Raw genomic sequence first — 17,475 nt, 5'->3', positions numbered from 1 at the left:
GAACTAAAAGAAACTATCAATAGAGACAGAAAACTTTGAAAAGAAAATTTAAACTATAAAGAAGAGCTAGTTAAAAATAGAAAATTCAACTACAGGCAATGAAAAACAGACTAGATAATGCAGAGGAATGAATAAATGACTTAGGAGACAAGATAAAAGAAATAACCCAATACAGCAGACATAAAAGCCAATAAAAACCAATTAAAGCAAGATAATATAAAGTGTGCCAGCCTATGCATAATAGTGGGTCCCAGAAGGAGAAGAAAGAGAAAAGGGGATTGAAAAGATAGTTAAAGAAATCATGACTGAAAACTTTCCAAACCTTAAGAAGGAAAGAATTATCCAAGTACAGGAGGCACAGAGGGTCCCAAACAAGAAGAAACCAAACAGACCTACACCAAGACATATTATAATTGAAATGGTTAAAGTTAAAGATAAAGAAAATATTCTAAAGGCAGTGAGAGAAAAACAAAATGTTAGTTACAAGGGAGCCCCATAAGCATTCAGCAGATTTCTCTACATAAAAACTTCTGGCCAGAAGGGAGTGGCAAGATATATTCAAAGTCCTGAATGAGAAAAGGCTGCAAACTAGGATATTCTATCTAGAAAGACTCTCCTTTAGAACAGAAAGAGAGAGAAAGAATTTCACAGACAAGCAAAACTAAAAGAATTCAGCAGTACTAAATCTATGTTAAAAAAAAATTGAAAGTTCTAATCTAAATAAAACATAAACAGGAAGCTATAGAAATTAGGAAACCATAATTGGAAATGCAATAAATACAGTGAATTGCAAGGGAAAACATGAAGATATAAATAAGCCAGTAAGTCAATAAAGAAAGCAAGAAAGAAAGAGAGAATAGCAAAATCATAAAAGGTGAAAGAGGAGAGCAAGAGAATATAGATTTTGTTCCCTTTTTTTTTCTTCTTTCTTTTTGTCTTCTTTCTTTTTAGGATGCACTTGAGCCTACATGACTATCAACTAAAACCAAACAGATGAAGTAAGGGGTTACCATACTTGAAAGACAAGATAACCACAAATCAGAAGTATATAAAGAGTCATAAAACCCAAAAAGAAACCAAGCTTATAGAAAAGAAATTTATCATATGACAAAAATGAAAAAAATTAAAAGAAACAAATAAGAAATACCAAATCAACTGGAAAACAAATTTCAAAATGGCAATAAAACCACATCTATAAAATAACTACTATAAATGTCAATGGACTAAGTGTTCCAATCAAAAGAAAAAGTGAAGGAGGAGGAAAGATGGTGGAGTAAAAAAGATGCTCAGAGCTCACCCTCTCCCACAAATTCACCAAGAGTGACATCCACAGACACACCCACCACCCAGAACACCTGCTGAACTTTGACAGAATATTGCCTTCTTCAAAAGATAAAATTTTCCACAAATCTGGTAGGAGAAAAGAAGAAAAAGGAAAATAGTTCAGGACCATTCCAATGAGGAGGAAGCTGCAAAGGAGTAATAGCATTAATACACTGGGTCTACCCAACTCCAGTGGCGAGTTCAGCAAGATGGAGAGGGAACATCTGTGGCTCGGATCTGTACAGAATAGCTTTTGACTGACAGAACTAAGTTAATTGGGCACAAAGAGTCCCAATGATCCCCAGCCCTAGACATGAAGCAGCAGAGGTGGGATGGGACAGGCTGTCTGAGTCAAGCAGAGGATTCGGGCTGACTGTACAGAGGAAACCTTGGGGGACTGCAATGTTCTGTGTGCCATGGCTGGGAGAGTATACAGATTAGAACAGCCTGGGTCCCCCATAAAATCCAAAAAAAAAAAAAAAAAAAAGGCAAAGCAACACTGCTGGTGTGCCCTGGGGGGAAGGGGATCCGTAGCCTTTGTGTCCACAGACCCACAGTGCCATTATTGGAGACTTCTTGGGAGAAGAGAGTCAAGGCTCAGCCATAGCCACCATATTTTCTGGTTCATGGTTCTCAGGTGAAGGAGGGGTCAAAAGCCGAATCCCTACCTAGGGGCTCCACAACCTCATAGGTGGGACTGAGATTTGTTTACAGTCCCAAGCAGAGGGGACCATCACACACCGATGCCTCTCTGAATTGGCTTTTCTAAGACAAATGGACAAGAAGCAGTGTTCTGGAACAGAGCAGGGGTGACGGCTAGTGCAGCTGTTTTCTCTGAGTCCACCTATGAAGCATGGACCTAATGCGGCAGGGAAGCTACCTGCCAACTACCTTGCACAAGTGTGGTGCTGGGACCAGGCATCTGGTGGGGGTGCAGACCACCCACAAACTGATGCTGGGACACAGACCAGGAGCACGACTTGAGGGCCTCTGGAACCAGCAAGTGGAGTTTTCACAGCAGGATATGGGCAGGAGTGTGACAACCACAGGAAAAAAAGGAGCTCCTGCTCAATAGCCAGGGCAGACTCAAGCCACCAGAACACCAGCCACACCACCAACAAAGGGGATAACAGGCAAAAGGCATGGAAGGAAGACTTGGCAACCACCCATAATTAAAAACAACCTTATGACAAAATTATTAAGAGTGCATATTCTTGGAGAAAGGCCAAGATAGTGGAGTAGAAGGATACTTGTATCTTATCCTCTCCAATAAATACACCAAGACTGACATTCACAGACACACCCATCCACTCAGAACATCTGCTGAACTTTGATAAAACATTGCCATCTTCAAAAGACAAAATGTGCCACCAATCTGGTAGGAGAAACGGAAAAAAGAAGGAAGAAAATGCAAAATGGCTTGGGGTTGGTCCTTTGAAGAGGGAGCAGCAAAGGAGGGATAGTGCTGGTTGACTGGGTCTCCCCCTTTCCAACGGAGAGGTCAGCAGTTTGGACAGGGAACCTCTGAGGCTCAGATGTGTACAGAACCGCCCTTGACTGACAGAATTAAGTTACATGGGCACAAAGTGTGTCAACAACCCCCAAACCTAGAAGTGAATCAGGGATGGGAAGGGACAGGCTGCTGGATCCAGGCAGACTCTGGTTGACTGTACAGAGGTAACCCTGGGGGACTACAGTGTGCTGTGGACAACTGCTTGGATTGTATACAGATCAGAACAGCATGGGCCCCCCATAAAATAAGAAAAAAAAATAAAGCAAAGCAACATTGCTGGCTTGCCTGAGGGAAGGGGAGTTTTGTCCTTTGTCTCTGCTGACCCACAGCAACATAACTGGTGATTTCTCAGAAGAAGAGAGATGAGGCTCAGCCACAGCCATCATACCCACCCAGGCAGAGGCAGGGTTGAAACCTGAATATGTACCTGGCAGTTCTGCAGCCTCATAGGTGGGACTGAGTCTTGTTTACATCCCCAGACATATAGGAAGGTTCTGTCCTGGTGCGTCTATGAACTCGCACCTCTAAGACAAATGAACAAGGAGCAGAGTTCTGGCAAAGAGCAGGGACTAGGGCTGGTGTGCTCATTTGCCTCAAGCCCACCTACAGAGTGTGGAACAGATGTGAAGTGGGGAGTAGCACTGAACAGGGGAGCAACCAACCCAACTACTGTGCAGGACTGCTGCACCTGGACACGGCATTGGGAAGGGGCAAACCCTGCCCACCTACCATGCAGGAGAGCAGCACCAAGATGCAGCATTGGGAGGAGATGTGACATGTCTACCTACAGGCACTGGGAGCAGCACAGACCAAGGGTGTGACCAGAGAGTCTCTGGAACCAATGAGCTGAGTTCATGAAACAAGGCAGAGGCAGGAGCTGTGACAACCACAAAACAAATAGGAGTCCCCATTCAATAGCCAGGGTAGGCTCTGGTTAACAGGTTAATTGCCACATCCGTAACCAAAGGGATAACAGACAAAAGGCACAGAAGTAAGACTTGGCAACCACACTTATTTAAGAAAGAACTCTTGATAAAATTATTAAGGGCACACAATCTCCACGGGAACATCCTCTCTTCTTTTTCTGTTCCATTTTCTTTTACTTTTTAAATGTTACTTCTTAAATAATTTTTATATTTCTATTTTTAATCCCTTTTAAAATTTTCTTTTAAAATACTAATATTATTATCTTTCAATTTGTCCAATTTCATTTTTATCTTTGTTTTGTTCTTCTGTTATGATGATACTCTGTTCTCAAATATTTTTCTTCCTTTAATGTTTTAAAAATTCATCCCAACTCAATTGTTATCTTGTTTCAATATGTTCTTCTGTTATTGATTATACTGCTTTTAAAACTAATTTCTTTGTGCTTAGTTTTATTTCTGCATCCACTTTATATAAATAAATAAACTCCTAAAGGATGACAGTAGATAACTGATACTCCATAAGCCATAGTGCCAGAGAGATATAAGCAAGATGAAGCAGAGCCACCTCTCTCAATTAAAAGAACAAGATAAATCCCCTGAAAAACAATCAATGAAATAGACATTGATATTCTACTAGATGATTTCAAGAAAGGAGTGATCAAAGTACTGAAGAAACTAAAAGAGATTGTCTATAGAGACAGAGAATATGTCAAAAAACGAAATTGAAACTCTAAAGAGGAGCTAGTGAAAATTGGAAAACTCATTTGCTGAGATGAGAGTTGAGCTAAAGGCTGTAAAATGTAGGCTAGATAATTGAGAGGAATGAATATGTGACTTAGAAGACAGGACAACAGAACAGCTGAGAGAAAACAAATAAAAACCAATGAAAGCAATATAAGGGACCTATGGAATAACATAAAGCATGCCAACCTACTCATAATGGGGGTCCCAGAAGGAGAAGAAAGAACAAAGGGGATTGAAAAGGTATTTGAAGAAATCATGACTGAAAACTTCCCAAACCTAAAGAAGGAATCAGATATCCAAGTACAGGAAGCACAGAGCGTCCCAAACAAGGAGGTCCCAAACAGACCCACACCAAGACATATTACATTTAGGATGACCAGGGTTGAGAATAGGAAATGATTCTAAAGGCAGCAAGAGAAAAAAAAAGAATGAGATACAAGGGAACCCCCATAAGATTTTCAGCTGATTTCTCTACACAAACAGTACAGGCCAGAAGGGAGGGGCAAGGAATATTCAAAGTCCTGAATGAAAAAATGATGCAGCCTACGATACTTTATCCAGCAAGGCTATCCTTTAGAATAGAAGGAGAGATAAAGGACTTCACAGACAAGCAAAAACTAAAAGAATTTAGCAACACTAAACCTATGCTAAAGGAAATATTGAAAGACCTACTCTAAACAGAAAAGAAGCAGGATGCTACAAAAAGGAGAAAACCATGATTGGAAAGGTGATTGCTACAATGAATTACAACAGAATAAACATGAAATCATAAAAGAGGACATCTAAATCATTAAGGGTGGGGGAGGCGAACAAGAAAATGTACAGGTTTCTCTCTCTCTCTCTCTCTCTTTTGTTCTTGGTAGGATGAGTTTGAGCTTATATTACTATCTGTTTAAAACAAACAGATATAGTAATGGGTTAATATATGTACAAAGTAGGGTAACCACAAGCCAAAAAGTTACAATAGAGTCACAAAACTAAGAAGACACCAAGATAATAAAAAGGAAAATTATCAAACCACAAAAAGAAAATGAAAGGAACAAAGAGGAAATACAAAATCAACTGCAAAACAAAGTTCAAAATATAATAAACACATATCTATCAATAATTATTATAAATGTCAATGGACTAAAAGCTTTAATCAAAGGATATAGAGTGCAGAGTGGATAATAAAGCAAGTATCTACAATACACTGTATACAAGAGACCCACGTTAGGGAGAAGGACACACATAGATTGAAAGTGAGAGGATTGAAAAAGATATTCCACAAAAATGGAAATGACAAGAAAGCAGGAATATCAACAGTGATTTCAAATAAAATAGACTTTAAAACAAAGATTATAAAGAAAGATTAAGAAGGACATTTTATAATGATTAAAGGAGTCATAAATGAAGATATTACACTCATTAACATATATGAACCCAACATAGGAGCACCTAAATACATAACAGATAAAAAGGGAAAATTTGATCGGAATACAGTCATGGTAGAAGACTTTAACTATCCATTAACATCACTGGACAGATCTTCCATACATAAAATTAATAAGACAACATAGAAATTAAATGATAAAATAGAACAATTTGTCTTGGTTAATATTTTCAGAATATTATATTTCCCTAAAATAGAATATACATTCTTCCCAAGCACACGTACCACATTTTCTAGGATAGATCATATACTTTGGCACAAAAGAAGCATTAACAATTTGAAGAAGATAGAAAATATTTGAAGCAACTTTTTCTGAACACAATACCATAAAACTAGAAATTAACTACAGAAAAATAAAGGAGAAATAAATGACAGCATGGAGATTAAACAACATAGTACTTTTAAAAAAAAAAAGTGTGGATGATGAAATCAAAGAAGAAATAAAAAAACACAGTGAGACAAATGATGATGAAAACACAACCACACAGAACCTATGGGATCCAGAAAAGGCAGTGCTTAGAGGGAAGTTTATAGCGAGAGAATCAGGTCTACCTCAAAAAAGAGGAAAAACTGCAATAAACAATCAAACTTACCACCTAAAAGAATTAGAAAAAGAAGAGCAAAAAATAACAAAAGTAAGCAGAAGGAAGGAAATAATAAAGATCAGGGAGGAAATAAATAAAATAGAGATATTAGAAACATTTGAAAAAATCAAGCCAAGAGATGGTTTCTTGAAAGAGTAAACACAATTGACAAAATAATGACAAAATAATGCTCTATGCTGGAAATTGACAAATCAATGCAAACTGACTATAACTCAATAAAATAAAAATTAAAAAATAAATATATTAACAAAAGAAAAAAGAAAAGGTAGTTTCTACTCACCAGACTGGAGGAGGGGACTGCACCCCATGCAGGGTCACACACCATGGGAAAGCCTGGGGTCAGGATTGGAGGAGCAGGGTGCTGTGGACAGGATCTGTCACAGGGTTTCTGCAGGAGGGGAGGGTGTGGCATGTGAGCAGGCTGAGGACTGGCCATTTGAGTAAGTTCATGGGCTCTAGGGTGGAGGGGCTCCCCCAAGTGTCTGGACTTGACTCTGGGTGAGTTGGGCAGGTGGACAGTGGCTCAGTGTGAGTCCAAGTCCAGTGGAGGAGGTAGTGCGTTAGATCTAGAAGGACTCCTTCTGGGGTGGGAGGGCCCACAAGGGAGGCAGGAGGCCAAGTCCAGGTGACTGAGAACAGGGTGTGTCCTGCATAGCCCTGCAGGGCAGACGAAAGCATCCAGTCTACAGAAGGTGGAAACACGGTCCATACAAGGGCTCAGCTCAGATGTCACCCCCTCAGAGGAGCCTTCCCTGCCTGCACAGTCTACAGGGACAGCCTTCTCCACGCACATCTCCCCAGCAGACACCTTCTCCATTTCCTGCATAGCATTCAGGACCCGGGCCCCTGCTCCACGCCCAGCCATGGTTCCGCTGCCCTGAGGAAAAGCCCTCACAGGAGCCATCAAGCCCTGCAAGACCTGGGCCCCACCTCTCTGTCTCTTCTGCCACCACTGTCTCCACCTGGCCCTCTTCTCCTCCACTCCTGCACTCCTGACTTCCCCCAGCCCTGTGTGCTCTCCAGAGCACGTGTCCCTCCTAACATGCTGTGTGTGCTCACTGTGTCTCATCCACTGCATGCCTCCCACCCAGGTCAGTATCCAGTGCACAGTAGGGCTCAGTAAGTAGAGAATGAATGACTCTTACCATCACTGCTGGGAAGACTTTTGTCTGTGGCCTACAGTGATCACACACCCGTCACACATTCGCTGACGTCCTACTGTGTGTTGGGCGGGTTCCAGATACCGGGCATAGCAGGTAGTGAAGCAGGCAGGTCTCCATTCTCATGCAGCAGACAGCCTGGTGGGGGACACAGAGAAAATTAAGTAAAATATGCACAGTGTCCGGAGGTGATATGTTCCATGGAGAAAAATAAGGTCAGGGAGGACATTTGAGCAGATTCCTGGAGGTGTTTAAGAAGCAGGCAGAGAGAGATCCTGGCTGAAAGAGCAGCCAGCTCAAAGGCCCTGAGGCCACAGTGGGATGCGCGTGGAGGTTCTTAGTTATCCGTGTGAGTTCTTAGTCCTGCCGTGAGTATGTATGTTGCTTTTATTTGTAAACCTTGATTTCACCTTTATAGCAAATTAACCTGCATCATCAATCTGCATAATTTAACCAATTCTGTTTCAGGTGTTGTGGGCACAATGGCGGGCTAGTTACTTGGGTTGGTAAAGAATTACCAGCGTCTGAGAAGGGTTTAGGAAAGTTTAATAGGGACACTGCTATAGGCAACATCAGGCCACACAGGCAAGAGGTGCCTACACGAGGGCCAAGGTTGAGTTTGTGGGGTCTGTTATTGGGGGGGTGCTGTGCACACAAGGAGGAGGGGGCTGCATGATCAATTCTTGCACAGGTACCTGGTTGGTTGTGAGATCTGACAGGGGCTTCTCTGAACAACAGGCTTTACCACTTTAATAAGGGCAGGATGTGAGGCCTCTCTTCCTAGGGCAATGAGTTTTCATAGGGTAAACACACAGCAAGAGAAGATGTTTTATAGCTTGTGGAAATGCAGGTGTGCAAAGGGTCCTGCAGTGGGGAGTGGGAGGTAAGGTGCCACTGGGCTCTAGGCACACAGAGAGCCCAGGGGTGATGGTGTATGACTCTAAAGAGTGCCAGCTGGCTTCACACCAGGGACTTTATGTGGAAACAGGAGACTCTAGGTTGTCAGCACGTGTCTAATCAGTGAGCTCCCTAAGTCTAGCTCTGCCAGGCACCATGTGAAATGAACATGAAGGTCCCCACCCTGAGGACCCCAATGAATGAACATCTTGACATCCTCAAGCCCCTTACCCTGCACCACCGCCCCACCTCATCTGGGTCTAAGGCTCTGACCCTGACATCAGTGGCACCTTTGTTCCCTATATCCAGCTCCTCTGGACGTCTCTGTGATGAGCTGTTCCATGTCAGTGAGCCCCAAACTGAGCTCTGCCTTTACCCCATGAATGCTTCCTCCCTGTGAAGCCCCTTGTGAAGGAGCCACCACTAGCAGGATCCTTCAGCCCTGAGTCTCTGCCTTCCCCACCCCTCCGATTTCCCCCAGCCCATGACCCCCTCTGGAGGTCCCTATTATCCTCTCCCTCCCACTTCAGTCTTGGGCTGCACACCAAATCCGTCTTCACAATCTCCCACAAGACTGGTCCAGGTCCACTTGGGGACACTGAGGTGACACAGGTGGGTGTTGCTGGGAATGAAGAGCAGGATCCTGGAGCAGAGGAGAGGCAAGGGCTCCCAATCCACCAGAACAAAGGCTAAAGTGGGGGCAAGACACCCATAAAGAGTGAGGCAGGCATCACACTGCAGCCCCGCCCTCTGTTCCCCCAGGGTGCCCTGTGTTTCCTGCTTTGGCCTGGGGGACTTCCCCCCTCACTCTCTGTTAGAGGGGTGCCCATTCATTCATTCACACCCTCATTCACCATGTACATGGGTCCTGCTCAGTGCTAGGCCTCAGCTGGATGACAGCTCATCCTTGGGGACACAGCTCAGATCTCACCTCCTCCACGAAGCACTTCTGGATTCCCACCCCTCCTGAAGTTCCTCTGGCCTCAGTTGGGACCACTAGGGCTGAGACCACAGTCTGATTACCTCCCAAGTCTGTGATCTCTGTGAAAGCCCTGGGCTCAATGTGGAAAGAGACTCAGAAAAATGGGGCCAAAAGGGGCTAAGAAAAATGTTACTAGTTCTCTATTACAGAGAAGGGCACTGAGCAGAGAGAGGGCAGTGTCCAACCAAAGCCACAGAGGAGGGTCTCAGTGAGCCCTCCCATTGCCCTGTTACTAGTTCTCTGTTACAAATGAGGACACTGAGCCACAGAGAGGGAACAGAGCCCTGCTATAGCCTTGGCCCCACAGCCTGTGTCCTTTATGACTAGCTCCATGCTGCCAGCAGGGGTGTGGGCCTTGAATGGAGGTTGAAAGCAGCCTGGCCCCCAGGACCCCTTCATACACAAAGTCAGTCTCAGGAAACACCCCTCAAGACCTACTCTACACCCCTGGGATTGGGACCTGATTGCTATTCCTGGAAGCTGGCTGGGCTTCCCTGTGAATTGGCCCAGGAGATGCTTGGGACAGACACAGGGCCCCTGAGGCTCCCTGTCCCCAGATGAGCAGCTCTGGTCCCCTTGACTGTCCCTGGCAGAGGCCTGATGACACGAGGTATTGGTCGGGTAGCCAGCTGTGGAGATGAGGAAATGGGAGCAACATGCAGGTACATGCAGAGGTTCAGGTATTCACTCAACAATCATTGATTCAGGCCTTGCAGTGTGGCTGGCCTGGGCCCAGGCCTGGGTGTCCTGTAGTGAATACAGTCAACCCCTTGAGCCTTCTGGGAAAGCAGTGCTCGGAGAAACGGGCCCTCAGAGCCCCCATCTTGCTCCCCATGAACAATCACACTGAGATGAGGCTGCAGCCATGGGTCCCAGTGGAGGGTGAAGGGAGGAAGGAAACCCAGAGTGGGCACTGACCATGAGCTTGGACACTGGAAACAGATGGCCTGGGCTCTGTAATCTGGGGTGGTCACCTCCCCTGTTCTCTCTGTGCCTCAGTTACTTCTGCAGAAATGGGTGATAACGCCTGTCCCTGCCCCACAGATTTTCATGAGGAGTCAGTGATCTCTTATGCGTGTAGGACAGTGCCTGGCTATGGGTCAGGATCCTGCTCACCTCACAATAGTCTGTCCCACTTTAAAGATGAGAAAGCCAAGGCTAAGGGGGTTATGAGACCAGCCTGGGCTAGCCCCCTTCTCATGCTCTGCTGTCCAGGTCTCCTGCTTTTACATCATCCCCCTGCCCCCATATCCACCCAGCAAAGTAGGTGCTGAGAATCTGAGCAAACCAGAGTATGAATGGAGACACACCCTCTCCCCAACTTGGGCTCTTGGGGCAGTGGGCAGGATGGGGATATCGGGCTCCCCCAGACTGTCCAGGAGGCCCAGCATGTCCGTCACCTCATTTCCACTCAACACGGAGGTGTGTGTCCAAGGGCCAGAGGGCGATGGAGTAACCCAGGGTGGGTGGATGCTAGGTAGGTGTGGGAGGCACAGAGTGGCCCCTGGAAGACAGTGTCCAGGCAGCCAAGGTGTGGGGAATGAGGGTGCCCAGAAGGGGCAGAGGACAGAGTCCAGCCTGGACACCACCCCCTGCTGGACCCTGATCTGGGGTGAGAATTGGGACAAGCCAGGGCCCCGCTAGGACTCCTCATCCAGCAAAGAGGTGAGGAAAAGTTAAGGAGACAATGGAGGCTGACCCCACCGTGCTCCCTGTGTGAAGGCGCTGCTTCCAGGATCCTGGAGTTTCCTTAGACCTTTGTGAAGTGGCTGCTGTTTCCAGCCCCATGTGGGCAGAAGGACTGAGGCAGGGAGGACAGAGTGACTCAGGACAGAGCTGGGATTCATCCAAGAGTGTGTGCTGGGCCTCTCGCTGAGAGCAGCCTCTGGGCATCATGGACTCAGGAAGTGTCTTGTCCTCCCTCTTAAGGCTCCTGGCATGTTAGGCAGCAAAGGTCCCAGCGCCCATACCTGGGCCTCTCTGGGTGATGCTGACATGTGGGATCATGATGGTCCTGGGAAAGGAGAGAGAATGTAGGCTGGGCGTCATGTCTGCATCAGACCCTAATGATGCCCCTAATGTTGTGTGAACTGGAAACTCCCTGACCTCTCTGTGCCTGGCTTTCCAGCTCTGACTCAGAGGACTGCTGTGCTTGGCACACAGTAGGACCTCAATCAGAGGAAAAAGCCAGCCCTTCCCTAGGAACCTCTCCTCTTACATGCCCAAAGCTAAGCCCATGTGCCACACATCACCAGAGCTGATACTTGACAAACAGGGCAAGTGAAATCCAGCAACCCCTCCCTCCTGCCTGAGGCCCTTCCCTCCTCAATGAGTGGCTCAGAGCAGGTCTCTGCATCCCAGAAGCCTGAACTGAGCCTTGTGACCTGGAGGAGTCCCTGTTCCACACAACTTTTTTTCCAGGTGCTTCCAACAAGACACAAGAACTCCTGGTCAGTCTCTTAGCTGCAAGGTCCTCCCTTTGCAAATTCCCCCATCACATCTGGGCTAGAAGATGTGAGTTCCAGGGCACATGACCATCCAAATGATGACTTCAGGGAAACATCCCTGCCCACACTGCACTCTTCAGAGCCCACCTTCTAAAAGAAGGGGTAGTGACCCACGGTTGTGCACAGTTTTATCACAACACAGCCCTCACTCACCCACCATTGGAAACATGTGAGAAGCAGAGATTCCCAAGTGCCTGGACCCCTGTCATCCAGAAAGCAGAGGTTAGGGTAACAGACAGAAGGGGAGAAAGTACTTTCATACTATGTATCTGATAAGGGGTTAACACCCAAAACATATAAATAACTCTTACAATTCAACAGCAAAAAAACAAGCAATCTGATTTAAAAAGTGGGCAGAGGAACTGAATAGACATTTTTCCAAAGAAGGCACACAGATGTCTAACAGGTACATGAAAAGGTGCTCAACATCACTCACCATCAGGGAAATGCAAATCAAAACCACAATGAGATATCCCCTCCCACCTGTCAGGGTGGGTGTCATCAAAATACAAGAGATAACAAGTGATGGTGGTGGTGTTAAGAAAAGGGAAACTTCTGCAGTGTTGGTGGGAATGTAAATTGGTTCCATCACTCTGGAAAAGAGTAAGAAGACTCCCCCAAAATTTAAAATTAGAACTTCCGTATGATCCAGCAAGTCCACTGCTGGGAATATATCCAAAGGAAATGAAATCACTATGTCAATGAGACAACTGCACCCTCACGTTCACTGTATCATTATTTACAATAACCAAGACATGTAAACAACCTAAGTGTCCATCAACAGATGAATGGATACAGAAAACGTGACACATATATATGTATAAATAATGGAATCTTATTCAGACATTAAAAAAATGAAATCCTGCCATTTGTGACAACTTGGATGGACCTTCAGGGTATTATGCTAAGTGAAATAAATAAGACAGAGAAAGACAAATACCTATGATCTCATTTATATGTGGAATCTACAAAATAAACCAAAACCCATAGAAACAGAGATCAGGTTGGTGGTTGCCAGAGGTGTGTCAGGGGGTGATTGAAATTCGGGAAGATAATCAAAATGTACAAACTTCCAGTTAGAAGATAAACAAGTCCTGGGGACATAATGTACTGCAAGGTGACTGTAGTTAACAATACTGTGCTGTGCATTTGATAGTTGTTAAGAGAGTACCTCTTAAAATTTCTGATCACAAGGAAAATAGTGTGTGACTATGGGTGAAGACTGAAGACAGACGTCAAGTAAACTTAATGCAGTGATCATTTCACAATATGCACATGTAACAAGTCATTATGCTGCACACCTAAAGCCAACAAAGTTATGTGACAATTGTATCTCAGGAATACTTATCCCAGGAAGCAGGGGTGCGAGCCTGGATTACATACTGCAGGAGCTGCCTTTGTCCTCCAACAGCAGAGGGTGGTAGTTGTGACAGGGACTGTAGTTCCCTCAAAGCCTAGAATGTTTACTGTCTGGACCTTCACAGGGAGAGTGTGCAGACCCTGCCCTGGAAGACGGTGGTCATGGCAGCAACAACGGCCTGCCTGTGTGCAGGCTCAGCCCAGACATCTCCTGTGCTCTGCTGTCACCGCATTTACTTCCCTCCACACCCTCAGAGGGAGAGGCTTCAATGTTCCGATTTTACACATGAGAAAACTGAGGCTCATTTGCTTTGAATTATTGACCAAGTGGTGGGGGAAGCTTTGAACCCCAGTGTTCTGATTTCAAAGCCACATCTCAGTCCTGATTTTTAGAAAGTGGAGGTCCAGGCACTGGGGACCCTCCACCTTCCTCACTTGTAGTCTTACTCTAGGGCTGCCATCCCCGAGGCGTCTGGGTGAACACATTTAATCCGCTTACTCTGCACCAGCTGAGCCCTTGGCTGCCAGTCCGTTGTCGCTGCCTGACACCAGCTGAGTTTTACAAGTGAACCATCACCCCCTGCCAACCCACCTGCCCTGCTATGTGGGGTAGACCACTCCTAGCCTGGTCATTCTAAACCCTTAGCTCACACATTTGCACAACTGCATCGAAAGGGCCCTACACCCTGTGTGGATGTATCGACAAGGGGAAGGGAGGGGAGTTTTGGGTGGCCCTTTACTCTGAAGGTGACACATGACAGGGACATGTTCATGTCCATAATGGCACTCAATTTGAAGCTAAGAACATGGTCACAACGAGGGGTAAAAGCTGAGAGGCTACAAGGCTGCTGAGAAGGGGGCTTGACTATTGAATTGTAAATGTGTAATTTAATTTAAAAATTAGCCCCCTGGGTGATAAGAATTTGCCCCTAAGGCCAGAATTGGCCACCTGACCCCTGGGAACCCCTCAATTCCAGGATGTAATCATCTGAGCATGGAGAGGGCTTAAATTGGGGTGCTGTCCTCTCAGTCATGGTGCACCAGCCCACGTATGCACCCATGAACTGCAGTTCTCACACATCAAGGCACCTCTCATGCCCTGCCAAGGAGGTCCAGGTCATAAGGAAGGGATGACAGACTGTGAGGTCACACGTGTGCCCCTGCAGGGGTGAATGTTGTATAGGGAAGAGCCACCCCCCACTCTCACCTCCAGGAGGGGTGCTGGAGGGAGCAGGACTCCTGAGCCCCTAGGCTTAGCAGGCATCCTGGCTGAGGGTGGGGAGGCTGTCCACTCTGAAGTCATAGGTCAGATGGTAGATTGGGATCCCACCCCCACAGCTCACCAGTGAGACCGTCTAGTCTGTTTTCTCTGTAAACTGGAACCCAGTCACCCTCACCCTCAGAAGTGGGGGCAGCCTGTGTAAATTAAAACACAAAGCCCTGGGCTGTTTCAGGTGCCCGGGGGTGTCCAGCCCCCCTAGGCCGGGCAGGTGGGAGAGGAGATGTATGAGTTAGCAGGTGTGAGAGCAGAGCTGAGACTTGGCTGAGTGCATGCACTCTAATATCCAGGAACTGCGAGCTACCACTAGCAAATCTGTTCACTGAGGCCATGTGTACTCTCCCTTGTCATTTACAATCCCCTGTTTGAACAGAGGCCTCTGGAGTCTATTAGCCACATGGTTGCCTGTCACCACACTGTTGCAGTTCCAGGGTCTCCATTTAGCCAGCTTGAAGGAATAGTCAAACTTTTTCTTAAAACCAGTGACCGAAAACCAAAGTGGCTTAAAGAAGCAAACAGGGCAGGAGAGAATGACTTACCTAACTGAGACATCCAGAGGGAGATTGCTTCAGGCATGGCTGTACCTGGTGCTCAGTGACATCAGCAGAAGTCATCCTTCCCCACCTCTGGGCTCTGCCACTGGTGTCATCTTCACATGGCTCTGCCTTTATGAGAGCAAGATAGTCACCAACTGCCACAGGCTGACGTCATCACCCCTCAACTCCCAACTGAAATAGAACTTCTCTGCTCCCAGGATTCCAGTAACTAGGCCTGACCTCCGTGGAGCCTGATTGGGCTGGTGCCCAGCCCTGAGCCAATCACAGTGGCCAGGGAGGATGGAAAATGCTGATTGGCCAGATCAAGGCCATGTGACCATCCTCTCCAGGAAACCTGTGAGCTGTTCACCTGTTTTCAGGTTGGGAGAGTGTGATGTCTCCCAGAGGATCCTGCTACTAGTACAACCTGCAGGTGGCACAATGAGCTGAAATGAGCCTGTCTGCTTGGTGACAAGTGACAGGTCACTTAGTGGTTCCCTGCTCCAGGGAGGGAGGCATGTCCAAACAGTATTGGGGCTTCAGAGCCAGAATGTAGTAGAAAAGCCTCCCAGTCTCCCAAAAGGTGGGAAAGTGAGCAGTGACACTGGAAAGGCACTCCTCTCTGTGGCCCTTGGCTTTCTCCTTGTTACAGTGGAGAGTGCAGTGTTGCCCCTGACAGCCCACTTCCCTGCTGGGAGGCCTTTGCAAAAGGTGGAGAGTGCTTGGAAAAGCCCACTTATTCTGAGGAACTGTTATTGCTCCTGGTGGCATTATTATTTTCATGTCACTTGTGAGGTGGGCCCTGAGGGGTCCCTGATCTGGGGGTACAGACACCCACAGAAACTTGGCCCAGTATTGCTGTTCATTCAACAATGACTTACCGAGCACCTACTGTGTGTCAGATTCCCAGGGTAGAGTAGTGGTGTGGACAGCACAAGCCCCTGCCTCACCTCATCTCTGCATCCCAGGTGGGGTCACCAGAATGGGAGTTCAGGAAGCAGAGGACATGGCTGAAGCCTTGTGGGAACCCCTGGGTTTTTCTCTGTGCTGAGGGCACTAGCAGCACACCGATTGTGGGACTCAGTACCCGCAGGACCTAGCATTGATGGGTAAAGGAGAGAGGCATTTCTACAAGCCCATCCTCACTAACCCCAGGCTCTGGAGGGCAGCTCCAGTCTGCTCAACCTCAGGGGGCATCTTCCACCATCCTGATCACCCTCTTGTATTACTCCCCGCTCAGATACACTTTTCCTTGTGGCAGCTACACTCAGAATATGTGTTTGTTTCTCTCCCATGTGGTTAAGTGGACTTCAGACACATGATAGTGATGGAGTGGCTAAGCCTCTGGGCAGATTGCTGGGTGACCCGCGGAAATTGCTGCACATGGTGAGCTCTCTTCTGCCAACCAATGGGCCAGGCCCCACCACTCTTCTGTCTGTTCTACCTCACTTAATCTGCACAGACACTCTGTGCAGGACATCCTGTTATCCCCCATCTCTGATGACCTTGGGTGGACAAAGCTTGGGTTTGAGAAAGTTGCCCAGGTCACATTGTTGACAAGTGGGGAGCTGGGGATTTGCACCCTGGTCCCAGGAGTCTGGATCATGGAAAGGCCTGGGTGGGGCAGCTTATTGCCAAGGGAAGTCCTGCCCAAGCCTCTCCCATGAGAGCCCACCCAACAGCACATCTAGCAGAGTCAGCATTTCCTGGACCAGATGGACAGAACCTCAAAACTTCTTTGCAAACAGATTGTTTCCATGTTCTTTTGCAAACACAGAAAGGCCACAGGCCAGGGAAGGATAAGGCCAAGAGTGTTTTCATTGGGGAGAGTGAAGGACAAGTGTGAAGACACACGGCACTCCCAGCAGCCTTCTCGGCAGAGCCTGCCACTGGGTGAGCAGCTACCATGACTACCTATCATAACACTGTGAGGTTCATGCCTGTACAACCCTGCCTGTGAGAAGAGCAAAGTGAAGCTCAGAGAGGTGTGGGGACACTCCAAAGACAAACAGATAAGGTGGGATCATCACCACCATGCTGTGCTGGGACAGGCAGTCACCTGTCACACTGCTCATGCATGGCCTGCTTGGAGTAGTGAAGGCCTGATAGGAGCACAGGAACACTGTTGTGAAGGTGATGTTTCTACCTGGGACAGCTGGTACCGGGGGCTCTAGCTGATTCTTCATTGTGCCTGCTTTGAGTGTCAGAATGT

At 46.7% G+C, this 17,475-nt stretch overlaps 1 long non-coding RNA gene across 1 annotated transcript; it reads right to left on the bottom strand.

Annotated features, from left to right (window-relative positions):
• Positions 1-6,368: 6,368 nt before the first annotated feature.
• Positions 6,369-15,403, bottom strand: LOC141575578 (uncharacterized). The gene is made up of 3 exons (XR_012503238.1): positions 15,267-15,403; positions 7,689-7,841; positions 6,369-6,931 (listed from the first exon to the last, which is right to left on the bottom strand). It is a non-coding gene; the product is annotated as an uncharacterized LOC141575578 (long non-coding RNA).
• Between the last annotated feature and the right edge of the window lie 2,072 nt (positions 15,404-17,475).

Source organism: Camelus bactrianus, chromosome 29 (genome assembly GCF_048773025.1).
Source record: "Camelus bactrianus isolate YW-2024 breed Bactrian camel chromosome 29, ASM4877302v1, whole genome shotgun sequence".
NCBI classification, from domain to species: domain Eukaryota; kingdom Metazoa; phylum Chordata; class Mammalia; order Artiodactyla; family Camelidae; genus Camelus; species Camelus bactrianus.
This window is presented reverse-complemented; position numbering and strand designations above follow the sequence as displayed.